This window comes from Camellia sinensis, chromosome 7 (genome assembly GCF_055761805.1).
Source record: "Camellia sinensis isolate YWXY chromosome 7, ASM5576180v1, whole genome shotgun sequence".
NCBI classification, from domain to species: domain Eukaryota; kingdom Viridiplantae; phylum Streptophyta; class Magnoliopsida; order Ericales; family Theaceae; genus Camellia; species Camellia sinensis.
The window spans coordinates 112885971-112904786 of NC_138967.1; the positions used below are offsets into that span (position 1 = coordinate 112885971).

The following is an 18816-nucleotide window of genomic DNA, read 5'->3' on the forward strand; positions in this document are numbered from 1 at the left end:
ATTGCTTGAATACGTGCTTTATCACATGTCTTGAATTGGATCATATACCATATTAGTAGCCGAGCCTATTTCATTACATGATTGTGTATATTGCATTAGTCACGTCGCATTAATTAAGAGCATGCATGTTTTCTAATTATTTTTCTTTGTTTGGCTTGCCTTGGAGTACTAGGTGAGCACTTATTGTTTTAGCATATCACATTGTATGTCTACGTTACCATATCTAGCCTATTTTCCATGAGGCTAAGTGTTTAAGTGATATAATTGTTTGAATGCCGGTAGATGAAGGCTAGTTACTAAAATTGGGATGAATTGATTAATGTACATACAAACTCACTTTTTCAAGTGGCGCGTATTTAAAACAATTTCCAAACAAACAAAATCAGAATGTTTCAACTTTTACAAATTAGTCTATACTTATGTGCAACACATAGTAATGTTAGCCTAATAATTAGAACAAGAGCATATAATGTAAATAAAAATCACATCATGATTAGTAGAGGTCGATCTTTGATCAGGCAAGTGGGGTGCTCAATTCATGACCTTCCCCTCTCGTACCTAAGTTCCCGAGCCGAGACACTTTGGTGATGACGGATAAGTGGCCTTTGACACGAGTCACGGGTTTCTTAAATTTCTCAAAAATATTTAGATGGCGACTCTGAAATCTGGCAAAGCAGTTCATTTTTGGCATTTGATTCAAACATCGATTTTCCAAAAGAATTGCCGTATGTGGACTCTTTTTGTGTTTTCACTATTTCACATTGTACTTGTGAAATCAGATTCAGAACCACGGGAGTCCGAACTATAGGGCTAGTCATATTCAAAAGGAGCACGAAAGGCAAGCTACAATTACATATACCAAAAATTAAAAAAAAAGAAAAGAAAAGAAAAATGTTTTATAGCTCGAATTATTTGTGACTCGAAAGGCCCGAATCTCCTTCTCTCCCTCTTTTCATCTCTCTTTCTCTCTATTCATCTCCCTCTCTTCCTTTATTTGTCTCTCTCTCCCTTAGCACATCATCCTCACTCTTATCTCCTTCAAGATTCGCATCATTATCGTTCTCCACCAGCGACCACCATCCACCGTTTGCCATTCTTCACCGGCGACCACCTTCCATCAGCAGCAAATTCAGCCAAAAAAAAAAAATTCAACACAAAATAACAGCAAAACAGTAGAAAAAAATAGCAACAAAAAAAGAAGAAACAAAACATCAGCAATTTTAGCAACAAAACATCAGCAATTTCAGCACCAAAACAGCAACAAGAACAATAGAAAAACAACACCAAAATAGTAGCAATTTGAGCAAAAACAAGTCCAAAACAGTAGCAAAAAGGATTTTCTCACCGGAGCTCTGGTTTACGGTGCAAATCGTGAAGGAGATAAGAGTGGGGATGATGTGCTGAGGGTGAGGGAGAGCTCTATTTTTTTTTGATTTTTTTTTATAGCTAATCTGAGATGTGATTTTTTTAAGAAAAATCAATCCCACTCCAATGACCCTATTCTTCCTCCTTCTTCGACGACCCCTTCTCTCTTTTTCTTCTACCTTTTATCCTTCTCCTTCTTCGATATAACCAGATTGCGGCTTCTCATTCAGTCGACGAAGCCATCTCCGACCTTCTCTCTTCCTCTTCCTTCTCCTCCTTCTCATTTGTCCCTCTTTCTCCTTTATTTCTCTCGCTGTCACCTTGTGTCTCTGTTTGTTTAGGTTTGGTTCTCAACATTTCAGAGAGAAACAAGAGGGGAAAGGGGAAAAAAAAAAAAAAGTGCCAAAATGACGTCATTCAGGGCATTCGAGCCATTTGGGGCACTAAATTTTCGAGCTACCCAACACAATTGAAAAAAAAAATACAAAGAAAAGTGTATAGAATAATTAATATGTAATTAATTCATTTTGAGTGTAATTCTCATCATATATCGAATGAATTTAGATTCCACTTTTTTTATTTTTTTTATTTTTTTATGCACTTTCTTTGATATATGTATGTATTTTGGAGATAACATTATTGTTTGTGTAATATAGTGTTTTTTTTTTTAATCAGCAAGTAATATAGTTGTTGACCAATGAAGCATTATGATATTGCCAGCTTGTTTATTCCAACCCTTTTGCACCTACAGCTTTAAATGCACAAAAGATTTTGATTGACTGTGGAGAAGAGGATCTGGACATCTCCATCACATATTGGTGCAATTTTGAGAATGTTGAAGGATGCAACCAAAGTTGTTAAAAATAAAGAGAGAAGAGGAGCAAAAAGCAAAAGGAAAAGATATTGAATTTCATGTTGAAGATGAAATTTAGATGTTGCTTTCAGTGATATTTTCGTAATTTTTTTTTTCTTGCCTCTAATTAGGGTTTATTTGGGAATTAATTTTTTTAATGACCTTTTAGCTTTTTCTAATTTAAAAAAAGAAAAAAAGAAAAAAAGAAAAGAATGAATTAACTTATTTTATTAACTTTTGATTTTTTAATTATTTTAGCCCGTTGTCAAACATGACCTTGTTAGATTTATGAGAATAAATTTTAGGGAAATCACTCAACAGTGGGACCAAAAAAAAAAAAAAATCACAACTCATCTTGTAATGGGTACAACTCAAACTCTAGGCGAGTGTAACTTTGAGTTGCACCCCTCTAGTTAGTGTATGTTGTTTTCTTCTATCTAAATTTAATGCCTCATCTTCCCTTTCCTTTTCACCAATCTTTTGAAACCATATATAATAATAGCTAGGGGCGGATCAAGAATCTGTCTGGGAGAGGCCAACATATATGTATAAAAAATATTGAATAAGTTTTGGTACATTACTAATTGAACATTATTTGTTTTTATAAGTGTTGCAAAAGAAGTATTTTACGAGAGAACTAAACATATAACTTTTTTAGCTTTTAGAAGTTTTGAAAAAATGACTATTTTAAGCTATGTTATTGAATTTTATATTGAAGGGTTTCTCCAAAAACATCATTCTTACTACAATTCTCCAAAAACATCATAAAATGTATCATAACCTATGTCAATTACATAACAAAATATCATATAACTAATGTTGTTTTGTTTCATAACCAATTACCACAAATTCAATTACTACAAAACCCCGTAGCTAAGCCATCCAAGCTGACCATAATGAAAGGCGACCTTGGTACCCTCGGATTTCCAAATTGGAACAAATTTTTGTTAGGAGTCTTCAATCAAGGGTGGGCATTATGTTGTGTTATTTCAAGTTTGTTATGTTTTTGTAATTGGCAATCCCGTTTGACAAAACTCCTTTCAGTTGTAATTTTATTCGATCTTTTATTTCAGTGAGACTATGAGTATTTAGATGCGAATCCAACCCGAATTGTGCCTTGCAGAGGAGTTTGTGATCTTGATTCTTTCATGTTTGCCACTTTGCTGACTATGTCGGAGATTGATCTGCCCAATTAGCTTGTGAGGGTCTAGGGGCAGTGCCCCATGGCAGGTTCGGGATAGCGCCACGGCGGGGTCAAGGGGCAGCACCCTCGAAGCACAAAGCAAAAATGTAGTCAAAATTGTTTGACCGCTCAATGGTCATTTGTGTGCTCGAGCGAAGAAACAGATCATCTAGTATTTTTTCAAAGCGTCTAAACTTTTGGGAAGAAAATTTTACCGCTTGAGCGATGAAAGTTGTGTTCAAGCAGTCAGCCTATATGTTTCACACCGCCTTTAGTCACACCGCTCGAGCGGTAAAATATGCGCTCGAGCGGTCTGCGGGATCCTATTTTCTATAAAGTGCGTTGTTCATTGTTTTTTGGGTTTAAGCGATCCAGATTTTCAGAAAGGAACAAGATACGTAGTGTTTTATATTGAAGGGTGCTTTCTGAGTGTTTCCTTAATGATTTAAGAGTGATCAATGGATCTGTGAACTTCAATTCAACATCATCAAGGGTTTGTTTGTTTTTTTTATTTATTTATTCACAAAAGAGAGAGTTGTTATTCGATGGATTTCGTGGAACTTGGGCCTAAAGCTTTGGTAGATTCCAAAGTGGCTCATCGTTGTGGATTCGACATCGGCGTTGTGGATTCAACATTAGGCAAGGCAATTCAGAGGTGAAGATGGTGGTGGAAGAGGCACATAGGTGTCGGTTCAATTCGGGCATGGATTCGTTAGGTAATTGAGAATACACTTGTGAAGAGATTAAACCACGTTAGGTAATTGAGAATACACTTTTGGACATGAGAAAGATGTAATGCCTTGGGAATGAACCTCCGAAGAGATTAAATCATTAAGCATGGAAGGGCTCTTTCTAATGCTTAAACAACACTCATTTAAGACGACTCTCAAACAAATAAAACCAAGAAATAAGGGAGAGTGCAAAGATGGTTATTGGTGAACACAAGTATGAAAGGCATTAAATAAATATCATCAAATCAAATAGGTCGGTGTCTAAAGACTAAGCCACCAAACCTACGAGGACTACAACACTACAAGCATACTATACAAAGGATAAGTGAAATAAACACACAATAACAGTCCTAAAACTCACAAAAATAGTGTTGGAATTTACATGAAAGAGCTAAAAAAAACTAATTAAAATAATGGAGAAATGAAGCTAGTAAACTAGGCTAAGCAGAGGTGGCTAACCTCTCCATTTTTGGGACCTCAAAACTACATTTTTAGCCTCCAAAAAACTATGAAAATCAGTGTTAAAAAGTTGAGAAAGGAATGGGAAACACAAGGGCAAAAACTTAGAGAACAAGGTTTAAAGAAGGGTGGTTAACCCCTCTACCTTTAATAGCTTTAAGCCACAAGCTTCAACATATTAAAACAGTATAAAAAAAAGTCCAAAAATAACAAGTAAAGAGGGGGGAGAAGTAGTGCAAAGAAGGAAGAAGTTATATCTCTTGAAAAGAGATAACTCTTTGTTTCATAAACCACAAGGCTTTCACTCTCAAAGGCTGAAATTTAGACTCAAGAATCTCAGCAAGGAGAGCTAAGAAAATGGTGTAGGAAGTGTTTGGGTGATGTATGTGTGTTGTAAGAGAGAGAGAGAGAGAGAGAGAGAGAGAGAGAGAGAAATTCAAGTTTTTGAGCTTTGGTAAATTTTTCTAACCTAAAATCAAGAGATATGGCCAGGTATATATGGAATAGTTGGTTGATATCTCGAAAATGTTTGTATTGAGCCAGCTGGTGTAGTGCATACACATGGGGAAATAGCTGGTGACAAAATATCTGCCAGCCGAGAAACCTAGCCGTCCGGCCATGTAGGGGACAGCCGACTACCTTTTTCTGGCCAACCGGCCACCTGTTAGCCTGCAGGCCTCTGGGTGGTCAGGCTTGAAAAAAATAGGTTTTGGTTCAAAAAGTGGTGTAAGGTTCGAGGCTCTGAAACTCAAGAATCGAGGCTTCTTGTAGAGAAAATTGAGTGGATGTACAACGTAGTATTCATCATCAGGTGAGTAACTTGAGGTACCCAAGTCTTAAGGGCGGTCAAAAATAGGGTGTTTATACATAGTATAACGCTTAGTTTGGATGTTAAGGGTAAGAGTCTTGAGAATATTAGGATCTATTAAGGATACCTCAAAATTAGGAAAACATTCAAAGTAAAGTGGTCCATGAGCAAGACTGGATTTGACAATACCTAATAATGAATCATTATAATTATGAGTGTAGAGGACATATTTGTTAAGGTATAGGCGTGTCATAGGTTTGACACTAACTTGGACCAGAATTAAATGTAAGAAATTGAATTTCTTTTGAAATTCAAGAATGGTGTCGTGATCAAGTAATTAAAAATTTTGATTATCTTGGGTTATGGGTAATCTTTGTTCAACTATTTTGATCTTGTAGGTTTGTTTGAGTTAAAATTTCTTATCATACAAACAATCGATATCTTTGGTGGGTGATTTCCAATTCTGAAGAAGGTCTTCAATCTTTTCTATATCTAGATCGCTTTGATTAATAATAACTGTTTCATTCATTAACCTTCGCCAAAAATGAGGTTAGAGAATGATTTAAATAATCTTGCTATAATAATTGTACCTATCAAAAGGTGGTTCTGCCTAAGCTCAAATGGTCAACAATGGCCTCACGACCTAACGACTTACAGACTTCAGCGACTTGGGTGCCACACCAGTTATATGGAAAGAGACTAAATCAATTCTAAGCTTGACTTGGCTCTGATACCAAAAGAAAGCCCAAGTATTATATCATAGTGATTTAGAGATTAGATATAGATTAAAGATTGTAATTGTTTTTGGAGTTGTTGTACATAAGCTTGTTTTTCTCTGATCTTTCTTTTTAAAGTATAAATGCTTTGACTATAATTAATAATGGATTGTCCTGATGCAAGAGATAATAATAATCTTAGATTAGACAATTCTTCTTGTAAATCAACAATATATTGATAACTATCATTAATCTCAAGACGTAAATCAAAAATCAAAAGCATAATAAATAAACATCACACTTATATTATATTAAAATTAAAATTAATACAAGATAGAAGAAAACTTACAAAGGGTCACACTCTTGGAAGTAGTTTGGACAAAACATCCAAGATATACAATCACAAGCACACTCACTACAAGCACACTCACTACAAGCACACTATAATTACACTCTTACAATACTCTCACAATTTACAATATGAAATTTTTTCATATTCTGAAAGTGTGCCCTCTATCGATGGAATGGCTGGCTTTTATAGAGGAGACGAGATGGGATTGAAATTGTTTGAAGCCCGAAGAGATAAGAGGGAATCTTCTTTTGCAATTCTCGGTGGAGAGAACATTATTGCTTGCTTTTGTCAGTGGAGAATCCATTATTGCTTGGCATGTGACTTTGTTGATAAAAAGAATTCACTTTATGAGCTAGCATGAGCTGGCATTTGATTGCTTGAGTCATGAGTTTGCATTTGATGGAGAATTATTGAGAGAGGAATCTTCTTTATTGATATTATTGTCCTTTGAATAGTTGCTTTGGATATTGCGGGAGGTAGAGATCACATGGCTCATAGATTATTGTGGTTTACACCTTGACATATGTCTGAAAATTCGTCATCAAGGTGTTGAGTGGGGATCTGTGGAGACGATGCTAGAGAGAATAGTGGAGATATTGTCACACCCCAAATCCAGGCATGACCGGCCGTGGCCCACAGGGACTTAGCCCAAGGCACACGTAAGCCTAAACATGAACCCAAAACCATAAAGAATAAATGTGATGATAGCCCAAAAATAAATAAATCAACACTCAATCCAGTGACATACCACAAGTGAAAAACAAGTCATAACCAACTTCCTAAAAACATATATATACTAAATGGGACACAAACCGCCCACAAAATAAAATAATTCTAAATAAAACCCAACCACAATGTATGCACAAAACTCAACAAAGCAACCTAAAACAAATTAAATAAATGCCCTAGAGGTCCATGCAATTGAGTCTCCGCTACGCCATGAGTCCACTCTAAGTCCTTCTAACACCTGGAAATGGTAAACAACTAAGTCAGCCGATAGCTCAGTGAGTAGCAACATGGATAGTAAATACAGTTTTGAAAACATGGTTCAATTCCAAAATAAAATATATATCACAGAAACTAGATTGGCATACAGTTTGGTAAATACAATCTGTTTCAAAAAGAAGGTTCCACAGTTCAACACTTAAAATACTCATGTCTCGCAAGAACATGATAAACGACATTTTTCACTTAAAACAGATTATAACATGAACACCAATAATTTTCTGGGTACCAAGAAAAACAAATAATATGCCACACAGTTCTCAAGGCTATAAGCCCCATTGGATCCAATACCGAACTAAGAGTCATCCTCAGGGTGGCACCTGGGCCTTTTCTCAAAGACGATCCGATTGAAGGTCACCTAGTTGTTTTTAAAGGTCTTTTCCTTACAATCGTTGAGCACTAGAGTCATCACGGCCCAACCCAGATCTGTTCCCTAGTGGCCAGAGTCACCACACACAGTGGAATAATTTCCCTGGACTAAATACACACATGGTCCCAATAATCAATACACATCAGTTTCGCAAAACATGGTGGTTCATCATTATAAACATGAGACCAAAACAAATAGTTTACAGTATGCCAAGTTCACACATGTTTCAGAAATAATTTGATTCAATTGATAATATAATAATTTATCAAAACAGTTTAGTCTTGAAACAACAATTTAATTTTCCAACAGTTCAGGGTAGGGGAACATTTGTAAAAATATGTAGCATGAAACTACTCACCTGAAAACGAAATAATATAATCCTCGAATAGAGTGTAAAAGTCCAACTAGTGCCCTGAACCAAGTATAAAAACTACACGTCACAACTAATTTAAAAATACTAAAAAAAATTGGAACTAAGTAACCTCAACTAAAGCGCACTAACACGGCTCAACCCAACTCACCGTTACTCTTAAATATTACCTAAGTTCATGTTCTTCAAGGTTTAAAACCACCCAAGACATGGGTTCCGGTCAAAACTTAATTAATTGTGACTTTAAGATAAAACAGAATTTCAAACAAGCCTTTCCAACCTATTCGCTAACTTTGAAAATTACAAAACCCACTCCACGCTATTCAAAAAATTTCAATAACCTCCAGATATGATCTAATATATCCTAAGTTTCAAACCGAATTGGTTTCACTTGATTTGCTTATCAAAATAATTATCAACAATTTATTATATCTATATAGGTTGTTTTCTGCAGCACTTTAAAGAAATTGACGGTTCTCTTAATATAAATGAGAAATCAATGCAAGGTTAACAATTCAAGAAACTAGACTTGTAACCGGTTCTAATGACACTGATTTGATAATTTTTGGATTTATACCCAAAGAGAACAACCCTTCCAAATTTACTGTTTCGGAACTGTTTCCTGGACAGATTTGAATACCTCAATTTATATGGATTTTGACTCCCAAAAATTATGAAAAAATTCAGATATGCAAGTTAATATGTAATTGATCTACTGTAAAAATTTCAGTTCGAAATTCATCCGTTTGATATGGTTTCTTGATTTTTAAAGTTCGTGATTATGCGCAGAATTTTTGAACTAAGAATAATATCCATTCTTTATACATGAATTTAACTCCTCAAATTTCTTGAGTAAGGATAAAGAACAAAAACAAAAGGAAGAAGAGAGATAAAGACCTACCACACACCCAAAAATCCTTCTTTGTTTTCAACCCTTACTTTTTCTTCTTCTTATTTTCTCTCAACCCTTCTCTCCCGTGGCTGCTGTGTTTGCTGCTGCTATAGTGTAGATTAGGGATCCTAGGGTTGTTATATATTGTATTAGGCAACTTGGGGTTACTTTATATATCCAAACAAAAGGCTCTAAATTATTATCTCTTTATATTATTTTAATTTCTATCGCCATTAAAATATAAATATTATTAGATCAAAATATGCTTACTAATTTTGCACTTAAATTTATTTATTTATTTATTTTTTAAATAATAAATCTTGCCTCTAAATTAAAGACTTTCACCATAAATTTATTTTAGGTTTAAAAATTAATTAAAAGACCTTCCAAATATTTAATTTGCACTTTAGGATTCACCACCAAAATATTTGAGACTGTAATATTATTATTTAATTATTTACTTAATTTTTATATTCGGGTTTTCACATTTTCCCCTCCTAAAAAAAAGTTTCGTCCTCGAAACTAACCAACGTAAATCATGAGAATAGATGTGGGTACTTCTCGTGCATCTCGTCCTCGCGTTCCCAAGTCGTCTCTTCAACTAGATGATTACGCCACAGTATCTTAACCAATTTAATGACCTTTGTACGCAACCTTTTCTCTTTCGAATCCAAAATCTGAACAGGTATCTCCTCATACGAAAAATCCTCTCTAATCTGAAGCGGCTCATAATCTATTACATGCGACGGACTGTGCACATATTTCCTCAGCATAGACACGTGAAACACATTATGCACTCCTGCCAATCTAGGGGGTAAAGCAACATGGTATGCAACCTCACCAACCTTCTCCAATACCTCAAATGGACCAATGTATCTAGGACTCAACTTTCCTTTCTTTCCAAACCTGATCACTTCTTTCCATGGTGATACTTTCAAGAATACCATATCCCCCACATGAAACTCTAAGTCTCTCCTACGATGATCAGAATAACTTTTTTGTCTACTCTGAGCAGTCAATAATCTCTCCATGATGGTGATAATTTTTTGTATAGCATCCTCCACCAAATCAGGTCCCAACATTTGTCTTTCACTAACCTCATACCAACACAAAGGAGACCTATACTTCCTTCCATACAAAGCCTCATAAGGAGCTACTCCCAAACTAGAATGATAACTATTATTATAGGCAAACTCCATGAGCGGCAAATAATCATCCCAATTATCTCTCCACTCCAAAGCACAAGCCCTCAACATATCCTCAAGGGTTTGAATAGTCCTCTCTGATTGCCCATCTGTCTGAAGGTGATAAGCTAAACTAAAATTTAACCGAGTACCCATAGTTGATTGTAATGCACCCCAAAACTTAGACACAAAACGAGGGTCCCGATCTGACACTATTGACACTGGTGCACCATGCAATCTAATAATCTCCTTCACATACAATTGTGCAAATCGAGCTAGAGAATAGGTCATCCGTACTGCAATAAAATGTGCTGACTTGGTTAATCTATCAACAACTACCCAAACTGCATCGTGATTACTACTAGTACGAGGTAATCCGCACACGAAGTCCATGGTAACATGATCCCACTTCCACTCCAGTATAGGCAAGGGTTGTAGTTTTCCTGCAGGTTTATGATGTTCTACTTTAACCTGTTGACACACCAAACATTGAGCCACAAATTCTGCAATATCGCCCTTCATACCATTCCACAAAAAATGTTCATGAAGATCCCGATACATCTTAGTGCTTCTAGGATGAATGATGTAACTAGAACTATGTGCCTCTATCATAATCTCCTTCCTCAAATCACCACTAGCAGGAATACAAATTCGGCTACAGAATCTAAGCAACCCATCATCACTAACCACAAAGTCTACATGCTTACCCTCTGCCATCTCTCCTTTAATACGCTCAAACTGGGGATTAATCTCCTGAGCTAAACGAATCCGTTCTCTCAAGGTCGGCTGAACTTTCAATTGACTACAATAAGCCCTATCACCAGGCGTAACAACCTCAAGCCTTAAACGTCTCATGTCTTCCACCAAACAACTCTCAATAGACAAAGCTGCTACATCTCCAACTGTGACCTTCCTACTCAAGGCATCTGTAACCACATTTGCCTTCCCCGGATGATATAAAATATTCACATCATAATCTTTTAGTAACTCAAGCCATCTTCTTTTCCTCAAATTTAGTTCCTTCTGTGTGAAAATATACTTCAAACTCTTATGATCAGTGTAAATCTCACATGACTCTCCATACAAATAATGTCGCAAAACCTTAAGAGCAAAAATCATTACCGCTAACTCCAAGTCATGCGTAGGATAATTTCTCTCATCTACTTTCAACTATCATGACGCGTAAGCAATCACATGCCCATGCTGCATAAGCACACATCCTAAATCCTATCGTGAAACATCACTACAAATCACAAAACCACCTCCATCTGTCGATAAGGCAAGGATTGGAGTTGATGTTAATCTCTGTTTAAACTCTTGGAAGCTACACTCACAATCATCATTCCACTCAAACTTTACCTCTTTCCTGGTGAGACTGGTAAGTGGCAAACCAATACGGGAGAATCCTTCCACAAACTGCCTGTAATATCCAATAAGCCCTAAAAAGCTACGTACCTCTGTCACAGAAGTAGGTCGTGGCCAATCAACAATTGCTGCCACTTTCGTGTTATTCACAGATACCTCATCTTTACTCACCACATGACCCAAAAAGGAGACACTACTCAACCAAAATTCACACTTCTTAAATTTTGCATACAGTCTCTTCTCCCTAAGGATCTAAAATACTACCCTCAAATATTGCTCATGCTCCTCTTTACTCCTCGAATAAATTAGGATGTCATCAATAAACACTACCACAAATTTTATCTAGTTGGGGTTTAAATACTCAGTTCATTAAATCCATGAATGCGGCTGGTGCATTTGTGAGACCAAAAGGCATCACCAAGAACTCATAATGCTTATAACGGGTTCTAAAAGCGGTCTTAGGAATATCCTCATCCCTTACTTTCAACTAGTGATAGCCTGACCTCAAGTCCATCTTAGAGAATATCTAAGCTCCCTGCAATTGGTCAAATAGGTCATCAATACATGGCAAAGGATACATATTCTTCACTGTGACTTTGTTCGGTTCTCTATAATCAACACACAATCTCATAGACCCATCATTCTTCTTCACAAACAACACAGGTGCTCCCCAAGGTGAGACACTAGGCCTAATAAAACTTTTGTCTAGCAACTCCTGTAACTGAGTTTGTAACTCCCTTAACTCCAACGGTGCCATTCTATAGGGCGCTTTAGAAATAAGTGTTGTGTTGGGGACCAAGTTAATGGAAAATTCTACCTCGCGACCTAGAGGAAGTCCAGGTAGATCCTTTGGAAAAACATCAACACAATCACTCACTACAGGCAACTTCTCTAACTTCTATTCTAGCAGTTCAATACTCACCACACAAGCTAAATGATCATGACACCCTTTGCTTAACATTCGATTAGCCTAAAAGGAAGAAGTAAAACAGATAGAAGACCCTTTCCTATCCCCCTGAAAGAAAAACTTAAGTTGTCCCAGCATAGCAAAAACTACCCCCATTCTAAAACAATAAATAGAAGCATGATGCTTCGTCAACAAATCCATCTCCAAAATCACATCAAAATCCTTCATCATTAAAGAAATCAAATCCACTGGAAAAATCCTACCATCTATCTTTATCTCACAAGATCTACAAACATCTCCTAATACTACTGATTCTTGTAATGAAGTAGACAAGGTAATACATGCATCCAAAGGCACACAAGGAATAGACAATCCACGTAGAAATCTAGATGCTAACTCTTAACCTTCAAACTGAAATCAGTAAAGATTCAACACAAGTTTAAACAAAACTGACTCAACCACACACTACTAAGGACTATAAGGACTCAGACCTTGTCTAAATGATGAAATGCAAGATATGTAACTCGATAAACTATAGCTCTGATACCACAATTGGCACACCCCAAATCCGGGCATGACCGACCGTGGCCCACAGGGACTTAGCCCAAGGCACACGTAAGCCTAAACATGAACCCAAAACCATAAAGAATAAATGTGATGATAGCCCAGAAATAAATAAATCAACACTCAATCCAGTGACATACCATAAATGAAAAACAAGTCATAACCAACTTCCTAAAAACATGTATATACTAAATGGGACACAAACCGCCCACAAAATAAAATAATTCTAAATAAAACCCAACCATAATGTATGCACAAAACTCGACAAAGCAACCTAAAACAAATTAAATAAATGCCCTAGAGGTCCATGCAATTGAGTCCCCGCTACGCCATGAGTCCACTCTAAGTCCTTCTAACACCTGGAAATGGTAAACAACTAAGTCAGCCGATAGCTCAGTGAGTAGCAACATGGATAGTAAATACAGTTTTGAAAACATGGTTCAATTCCAAAATAAAATATATATCACAGAAACTAGATTGGCATACAGTTTGGTAAATACAATCTGTTTCAAAAAGAAGGTTCCACAGTTCAATACTTAAAATACTCATGTCTCGCAAGAACATGATAAACGACATTTTCCACTTAAAACAGATTATAACATGAACACCAATAATTTTCTGGGTACCAAGAAAAGCAAATAATATGCCACACAGTTCTCAAGGCTATAAGCCCCGTTGGATCCAATACCGAACTAAGAGTCATCCTCAAGGTGGCACCTGGGCCTTTTCTCAAAGACGATCCGATTGAAGTTCACCTAGTTGTTTTTAAAGGTCTTTTCCTTACAATCGTTGAGCACTAGAGTCATCACGGCCCAACCCGGATCTGTTCCCTAGTGGCCAGAGTCACCACACACAGTGGAATAATTTCCCTGGACTAAATACACACATGGTCCCAATAATCAATACACATCAGTTTCGCAAAACATGGTGGTTCATCATTATAAACATGAGACCAAAACAAATAGTTTACAGTATGCCAAGTTCACACATGTTTCAGAAATAATTTGATTCAATTGATAATATAATAATTTATCAAAACAGTTTAGTCTTGAAACAACAATTTAATTTTCCAACAGTTCAGGGTAGGGGAACATTTATAAAAATACGTAGCATGAAACTACTCACCTAAAAACGAAATAATATAATCCTCGAATAGAGCGTAAAAGTTCAACTAGTGCCCTGAACCAAGTATAAAAACTACACGTCACAACTAATTTAAAAATACTAAAAAAAATAGGAACTAAGTAACCTCAACTAAAGCGCACTAACACGGCTCAACCCAACTCACCGTTACTCTTAAATATTACCTAAGTTCATGTTCTTCAAGGTTTAAAATCACCAAAGACATGGGTTTCGGTCAAAACTTAATTAATTGTGACTTTAAGATAAAACAGAATTTCAAACAAGCCTTCCCAACCTATTCGCCAACTATGAAAATTACAAAACCCACTCCACGCTATTCGAAAAATTCCAATAATCTCCAGATATGATCTAATATATCCTAAGTTTCAAACCGAATTGGTTTCACTTGATTTGCTTATCAAAATAATTATCTACAATTTATTATATCTAAAGAGGTTGTTTTCTGCAGCACTTTAAAGAAATTGACGGTTCTCTTAATTTCTTAACAGTATATATATATATACAAAATACATAAACCTACAACCTCTCCATCAATGAACTAAATAATAATAGAGTAAGGATAAAGAACAAAAACAAAAGGAAGAAGAGAGATAAAGACCTACCACACACCCAAAAATCCTTCTTTGTTTGCAACCCTTACTTTTTCTTCTTCTTATTTTCTCTCAACCCTTCTCTCTCGTGGCTGCTGTGTTTGCTACTGCTATAGTGTAGATTAGGAACCCTAGGGTTGTTATATATTGTATTAGGCAACTTAGGGTTACTTTATATATCCAAACAAAAGGCTCTAAATTATTATCTCTTTATATTATTTTAATTTCTATCTCCATTAAAATATAAATATTATTAAATCAAAATATGCTTAATAATTTGGCACTTAAATTTATTTATTTATTTATTTATTTAGATAATAAATCTTGCCTCTAAATTAAAGACTTTCACCATAAATTTATTTTAGGTTTAAAAATTAATTAAAAGACCTTCCAAATATTTAATTTACACTTTAGGATTCACCACCAAAATATTTGAGATTGTCATATTATTATTTAATTATTTACTTAATTTTTATATTCAGGTTCTCATAGATATTGCCGGTTGCCTTGGTTTGATAAGAATTGAGGGAATAGTTTCCAATACAATGTCTTGATCGGAGTCTGAAAGGCATTCTGCTTTAGCCATTTAAATCATTTTCATTTTAATAGCTTTTTTATATTTGTTTTCAAATTTTGGTTTGGAAATTGAAGGATACTTATCTTTTAATTTTTGTTTAAGTTATGTTTTGAAAGCATCATAATCAAAAGACTTTGATGATTTGGGGCTAGAGGAAAATATGGGAGTAGAATTAACAGAGGCCATTTTGTCTTAATACTTCTTCTGATGATGAACTAGAAGATCATCCCAAAGATTCTCATGAATGTCCATGTCAATCAACAAATGATTATTATAAGGCTATTTTAGAAATGAATGGCCTCAGTATTAATGTTTTAACAACATAAGAGAAAATGATTCTTAAATTTATCGATAATATTGATGATTTTGAAAGAAAAAAAAAACAATAAGCTATGTTCTAATATTCAAATTCCAAACAAAAGAATGCCCCAACCATACATACTATGCAAGAATTAAAATATGACACTTCTAATTTCAAAGATGTTCTTGATTGCGTTAACAAAGTACCCACTCCACTCAATACGCCTACTATTCAAGATCTACAAAATGAAATTCGAAACCTTAAAGCTGATGTCCAAAATTTACAATCCCAAGTCTTTGCTCTTGAAGAAAATTCTGCCAATGTTGATGATTTCCTTGCTGACTCCTCCTTTCCCTATGAACCATATCTCCAGAAATTATCTAACAAACACCCTGACAAACAACCACTTGTTGTTAATGACTCTGTTAATTTATTCCATAATAGTATTACATTTCAAAAATGGTATATTGAAATTAAAGTCATAATACATGATTTTATTTTAACAAATATGACACTTGTCGATTCCGGTGCTGACCTCAATTGTATTAAAGAATGTCGTGTACCTTTTAAATATTTTGAAAAAATGGATCAATCCTTGAATACTGCTAATGGTGGATTTATGGAAATTAATTACAAAATATCTTATGCACAAATTTACAATCAAGGCATTTGTCTAAATACTGAATTCGTATTAGTAAATGATGCTTTTGGGTTAAAGTCAAGGGAAGGAACGTTGAAGATGAGGCCTTGTGAAAGAAGGCGACACTAAATGGTGCTTTTGGGTTAAGGTCAAGGGAAGTAATGTTGAAGATGAAGGTATTATGAAAATTTAGTGGTGTGAATTGAGAGAAAGACACAAAAAATTAAAATTATGTGGTGTGAGCTAAGTAATAGTGTGAATGGTTACAAGTTAAAAGTAAGCTACAAATAGTAGCTTAAGAATTTTTTTTCGGGGTTAAATAAGCTAAAAAAATAAAATAAATTAAATTATAATTAAATACTATTAATTAATTTTTTTTTAAACTAATAGGCTAAATAAATAAATTTAGAAGTAACACCAAAACAAAACCTATACATTCAACCTAAAAGAAAAAATGAAAAATAAAAAATTATAATTCAGTATAAATTTAGAGTAAAAAAAATACGCATTGATGGCAAACTTTATAAACATTAATGATTAAAATTTTAAACTTTAAACTGTATGAATTTGTAAATATTTTTGCGACATGCAACTGAATTGTAATTCCACTTCCCCCCAATTTTTGGCTAACTAATAATGTATAAATAAAAAATTTATATATTTTTTATTTTAAAACACAACTTCGTAAAAATAATTTTTATTTATAATAATAATATTACCATTAGAGTGATATAAATTAATCAAATAGTTCGAATTCGATTTGTATTCAACTCATTAAAAGTTGTTCATTAGGAATAGGCTCCCATCCATACCTTTACCTCTCTCTATACTTTTTTTGTAGACCCCAATTCAGACCCACACTGATGATTCGAATGGTCTATCTCATAAATTTCGTAATAGAGGCTATTCATACAAAAAATGAACTTCACCGAAAAATTATAAATACAGGGACAAAAAATATTTTATTTTATAAAATGGATAGTTTAAGTTTACAATCACATTTGTCTTTTATTTTATAAAATAAAATTCAATTTTTTTCTTAAGTTTATAATTTTCTAATTAAACTTATTTTTTTGCATAGATGACCTTTATTACGAAACTTACGAGATAAAGGATTTATATTATGGGTGCGGGTCCAAATTGGGGCCTACAAAAAAGGTATGGAAAGGTATAGAGAGATGAATGTATGGAGGAGAGCTTATCCCTATTCATTAAGTAAATAAATTAATCTTGAATACAGTTTACAACTTGTTAAAAAATTTTAACCAAATTTGAACAGTAAATTGCTTATTTAGCTCGATTTGATAAGCCTAAAACTATATAGAAATATAAATTGTTCGACCTAAAAAAAAAAAAAAAAAAAAAAACCTCATTTGAGATTGGCTAAAACATTTAATAAATCAAACTTGAGCAGATTTTAAAACTCATTAAAATTTTCACACCAAGCTTGACAAATTATCTTTGGCTCATTCTAACTCGTTTATCCTCCCTAATTACCATAGCTTATTGTGGAAGGTGAAATTATCTCCACAGCAAAAACGAGATGACATGTCCTGTCGTTTTATTTCTGTCAAGAGAAACCAAATGTCAGTGATCACCCCCGACCAGATTTGGTCGGGAGGACCCTTCGATGATCAAGTCAATTTACTGATCAACCATACTGAAATATACAATTTGTATTTAAATGAGAGTTTTTGAGTTACCTCTTGCTTGCTCTTAGTGCTTTACCTGTTGGCCTTTTTATAGTTACTTAGCTTAAATCTTATTCGTCCGTTTATCTTTTGATCAGAGGGTTTTGCCTTTGTTTGGCAATGACCAGTCCAATTGCCAAGTTGCTTTCTTACTTGGATAGCTAAGATCAGGTCAGATACTAGTGCCCAGTTAGCTGGGCATCACAATCATGAGATGGTTTTGATCGGATGGCGTTGCTCTGCTAGTCCCAATCTACGTTTCTGAATTTCCTGACATGTATTCTCATTTATTGGATTGAAGCTCAATCCAACAATCCTCTTTTCTTTACATATCTTCATTCTAAAAGGATATCTTTATGTTTAATTGTCTCTCACGCACCTGAACTTGGATCAACCTACTTCTTCATGAATTACTTTGAGCTCTTCTCTTTTTTTTGGGCTAATGTCAATAGATTTGGGCCTGAGCTCATTATTTTTCCTTTCACATTTATCATGTTTTCTATGTAAATTTCTTTCAAAAAAAAAAAATAATAAAAAAAAGGATTTGACCCTTTTAATAAAATCAATCCTGAATTTTTAATTTTAAATCTTAATATTTTGATTTATTTTCAATATAAACTATTCAAGTATTTTTGCTCAGTAATACTAATGGAAAAAAAAGTATTTAAGCTATTAAACTTAATATAAATATATATAAAATATTATATTTTATTAAGTTTAATGAATAAAATATATATCTTTTTATCGAAG

At 34.5% G+C, this 18816-nt stretch overlaps 1 long non-coding RNA gene across 1 annotated transcript; it reads right to left on the reverse strand.

Annotated features, from left to right (window-relative positions):
* Nucleotides 1–379: 379 nt before the first annotated feature.
* On the reverse strand, nt 380–6627 carry LOC145795266 (uncharacterized). The gene is made up of 2 exons (XR_014335873.1): nt 6465–6627; nt 380–1111 (listed from the first exon to the last, which is right to left on the reverse strand). It is a non-coding gene; the product is annotated as an uncharacterized LOC145795266 (long non-coding RNA).
* Nucleotides 6628–18816: the final 12189 nt, after the last annotated feature.